Source organism: Leucoraja erinacea, chromosome 9, assembly GCF_028641065.1.
Source record: "Leucoraja erinacea ecotype New England chromosome 9, Leri_hhj_1, whole genome shotgun sequence".
Lineage (NCBI taxonomy): Eukaryota > Metazoa > Chordata > Chondrichthyes > Rajiformes > Rajidae > Leucoraja > Leucoraja erinaceus.
In genome coordinates, this window is record NC_073385.1 from 4989603 (window position 1) to 4994390 (window position 4788).

The following is a 4788-nucleotide window of genomic DNA, read 5'->3' on the forward strand; positions in this document are numbered from 1 at the left end:
ATGTCCTCTGGTCCTCGATTCACCTACTCTGGGCAAGAGACCCTGTGCTTCTACCCAATCTATTCCTCAAGAGAGATGCACAGAGTCTCTTGCCCAGCGTAGTCTCTGTGCAACAATTTCTTTCTGCTGCTATTCTGCAATTTTGCACTTGTATTTATTATCATATCCATCATTACTATACGTATACCGCTTACTCTATGAGCTTCATGTGAACAAGGAATTTCATTGCACCGTGGTACATATGACAATAAACTAATCTGAACTATTTGGAGGGAATTCATGTGTGATGACTTTTTAAGAGGTCTGTGCAATTCTTTTTCTCCTCCGAGTTTAAGGCAGATGCTTTATTTATTTGAGTAAAAGGCAATTTCAACAAATCTTGACTGTGCTTATAATCAGAGAAGAATCGATACAAACTCCTAGTTCAATCTCTTTTCTTAATGCTTTTTGGAGTCCACTCATGCTGGTTGTCTTCCTTTGCGCACACCCCAATCAAAGATTGCAACACCCATTTTAACACTGGTTTCTCCAGTTATATAATTTGCAGGAGCACTGATTTTCCACAATTCAATTCAACTTTAATGTCATCGCACAAATACAGGTATGAGTACAACAAAATGCAGTTTTGCGTCAGTCCGTAGTAGTTGTGCATAGAGAAATAAAAAAGAAAGAGAGAAGATACAGAATAATCAAAAAATACAGAATAATTAAACAACGGAGGGACCGGAGAAATCTATCAGCAGGACTCCGAGTTCAGCAATGTGATTGTATTGTTGCAGAAGCTGTTCCTCATCCTACTAGTACGTGACCTGAGGCTCCTGTACAGCCTCCCTGATGGGAGGAGGGCAAACAGTCCATGGTTGGGGTGTGAGGGGTCTTTGATAATCTTCCCAGCCCGTCTCAGACACCGTTTTCGGTGGAGGGCATCCATGAGCATAACGATGATGAGGAGGAGGCCAAATCCTGTGGCTAGGGTTAGTCAGAGGGTTAAACAAGATTGTTAACCCTTGGATTATACTCCATAGTCTGCTATTTTAATGAATGGATCATTCAATGTAAAGTGGATGCATTCATAGCTATCATAGTCAGACCGCACAGGGCAGCCATGGTGGCACAGTGGTGGAGTTGCTGCCTTACACCACTTGCGGCGCCAGAGAGCCGGGTTTGATCCCGGCCAACTATGGCTGTTGCCTGAGCAGAGTTCATATGTTCTCCCCGCGACTTATGTGAGTTTCCTCTGATCTTCCGTTTCCTCCCACGCACCCAAAGATGTACACGTTTGTAGGTTAATTGGCGTGGTGTATGCGTAAATTGTCCCTAGTGTTTGTAGGATGGTGTGGATGGGCAGTAGTCATTGGTCAGTGTGGACTCGATGGACCGAGGGGCCTGTTTCCGTGCTGTATCTCTAAACTAAACTAAACTAAACTAAGAAACAAGCCCTTCAGCCCAACCTGCCGGTGAAGATACCAAATCTACACTTGTCCTTTAATGTGGATAAATGTGAGATTATCCATTTTGGTGGCAAAAACGGGAAAGCAGACTATTATCTAAATGGTGGCCGATTGGGAAAGGGGGAGATGCAGCGAGACCTGGGTGTCATGGTACACCAGTCATTGAAGGTAGGCATGCAGGTGCAGCAGGCAGTAAAGAAAGCGAATGGTATGTTAGCTTTCATTGCAAAAAGGATTTGAGTATAGGAGCAGGGAGGTTCTACTGCAGTTGAACAGGGTCTTGGTGAGATCACACCTGGAGTATTGCGTACAGTTTTGGTCTCCAAATCTGAGGAAGGACATTATTGCCATAGAGGGAGTGCAGAGATGGTTCACCAGACTGATTCCTGGGATGTCAGCACTGTCTTATGAAGAAAGACTGGATAGACTTGGTTTATACTCTCTAGAATTTAGGAGATTGAGAGGGATCTTATAGAAACTTACCAAATATTTAAGGGGTTGGACAGGCTAGATGCAGGAAGATTGTTCCCAATGTTGGGGAAGTCCAGGACAAGTGTCACAGCTTAAGGATAAGGGGGGAATCCTTTAAAACCGAGATGAGAAGAACTTTTTTTCACACAGAGAGTGGTGAATCTCTGGAACTCTCTGCCACAGAGGGTAGTTGAGGCCAGTTCATTGGCTATATTTAAGAGGGAGTTAGATGTGGCCCTTGTGGCTAAGGGGATCAGGGGGTATGGAGAGAAGGCAGGTACGGGATACTGAGTTGGATGATCAGCCATGATCATATTGAATGGCGGTGCAGGCTCGAAGGGCCGAATGGCCTACTCCTGCACCTAATTTCTATGTTTCTATGTTTTTCTATGTCCTACCTGTCGGAATTTGTCTAATACTTTCCTATTCATTATATCTCTATTTAAATTTCTTATCAATGTTGGCTCAACTATCTCCTCTGGCAGCTTGTTCCATAAACTCATCACCCTCTACATGAACCTACCACCCTCTGTATGAAACCAATAACCATCTGTATCATTTATAACAATTGTTTTAACACCTCATAGTTTCTCTGGGAAAGTACTGTACATGAATTTTGAAAATTTAGTTTTATAATGGATACAGGAAGTTTATGTGAGACATTTAATCCTGGCTTCGTGAAGGGGAAATTGTGTTTCAAAAAAATTCAAAGAGTAAATCCTGACCTGCGAGAATGGAAGGGAGGCGGCAGATGTGTTTTATTTGAAGAAGGCATTTAATGAGATACCACAGAAGAGGCTGAAGGGCCTGTCCCACTTTCGCAACCTTTTCGGCGACTGCCGGCACCCATCATCCAACATGTTGAAAATTCAGCCGCGGCCAGAAGGACTCTATGTCTCTCTGGGTGACTAGGAGACCTCTACGGGCGACGTGTCGTGGGTGTCCCGGGGTGTCACCAGGGGGCATGTGGTCGTGGGAGGTCATGAGAGGTCGCCAGGGATCCCCTGTATGGTCGTGAGAGGTCTCCTTGTCACCCAAAGAGTCGTAGTGACTATCTGGGCGCCGCTGAATTTTCAACATGCTGATAATTTTCAGTGATCTATGACAGGTGCCGGTAGTCGCCAAAAAGGTTGCGTAAGTGGGACAGGCCCTTGCGTAAGTGGGATGCTTTCTGAAGTGATAGTATGGGTATTGTGGGCTGAAGTGACTGGTTTCCAGAGGGCTAGTATGGACATTGTGGGCCAAATGGATTCTTGGGGTGAGAGCTCAGTCACTCAAGCCTGATGTGCTGGCAACTCACTAACGGCTGGTGGGCTGGCAGTTGATTCATGATTATTCCTTGCAATTCCATTTCAAGCAGGGTGCAAGGCCACCAAATTCAAGTGCAGTTTCTTACCACTTCAAGCAGGGTGCAAGGCCCTGAATTCAAGTGCATTGTCATACCACTTCAAGCCGGGTGCAGGGCCACCAAACTCAAGTGCAGTTTCATGCCACTTCAAGCAGGGTGCAAGGCCACCAAATTCAAGTACAGTTTCATACCACTTCAAGCAGGGTGCAAGGCCACCAAATTCAAGTGCAGTTTCATACCATTTCATGCAGGGTGCAAGGCCAGCAAATTCAAGTGCAGTTTCATACCATTTCATGCAGGGTGCAAGGCCACCACATTTAAATATGCAGTTCAATATGCAAATTCAAGTGCAGTTTCATACCATTTCAAGGAGGGTGAAACCACCATAAAAACACCATAAAATCACACAAAACACCACAAAAACACCACACACAGTTCAGTAGACATTCAGTGTGTTCAGTTGATTCACGGCTCAGACAGAGTTGTGACCTCTCCCTCCCCCATATTACAGAGACTTAGCCACACCCACACTTCCGAGTTTTATAATCTCTCCCCCTCCCACCGGAAGGGGTGTAGCCTTCATGGCATGATTGACAGGAGAGAGATTCTCAACATTTTTTTAAACACTAATAACATTTTTATTTTTCATTGATGGGAAGAATCCTCTGCAGCTGATGAGTGGAGGGGGACTGAGTAAGATGGCCAAAAATCACATCCGTAAGTGGCAGCGTTTTATCTAAAATCAATATACAGTGCAAACAGGAAGTTGTCAAGTTACCACCCCCAATGACCAATTGCAGCGCAGCATTTCAAAGCAGTTACCACCACCAACAATCATTTGCAATGCAGCATTTCAAAGCAACCACATTTTCATTTTCAAACCACATTAAGGGCACTCACGGTTGAGTAGACATGTGTTCAGTGAGATGTGACTCTCTCGCTTCCTCCATCTTGCAGAGACTTAGTGAGGCACAACACTTCCGGTTATTACAGTCCTCTCCCCCTCCCACCAGGAGGGGCAGAAGAGAGAATGTCAACATTTTTAAAACATTGATAACTCTTTTATTTTTCACCGATGGGAAAAATCCTCTTGTCCTGTGCAGCGGAGGGAGGCTCTGAATAAGATGGCCAAAAAACACAGCCGTAAGTGGCAGAGTTTTTTCAGAAATCATGAAACAGGAAAACAGGAAAACAGGAAGTGGACAAGATCTTACTTTTCGTAACATAGATAGTTTAGTTTGAAACTAAAGTTTTTAAGTCTGATGTAGGGTCTCAACCCAAAATGTCACCCACTCCATCTCTCCAGAGACGCGGCCTGTCCCGCTGAGTTACTCCAGCATTTTCTGTCTATCCTCGGTGTAAACCAGCACCTGCAGTTCCTTCCTACACATAGTTTGGTTTAGTTTAGTTTAGAGATACAGAGCGGAAACAGGCCCTTAGGCACGCCAACCAGCGATTCCCGTACACAAACATTATCCCAAACACTTGACACAATTTACAATCTTCACTGAAGAACAG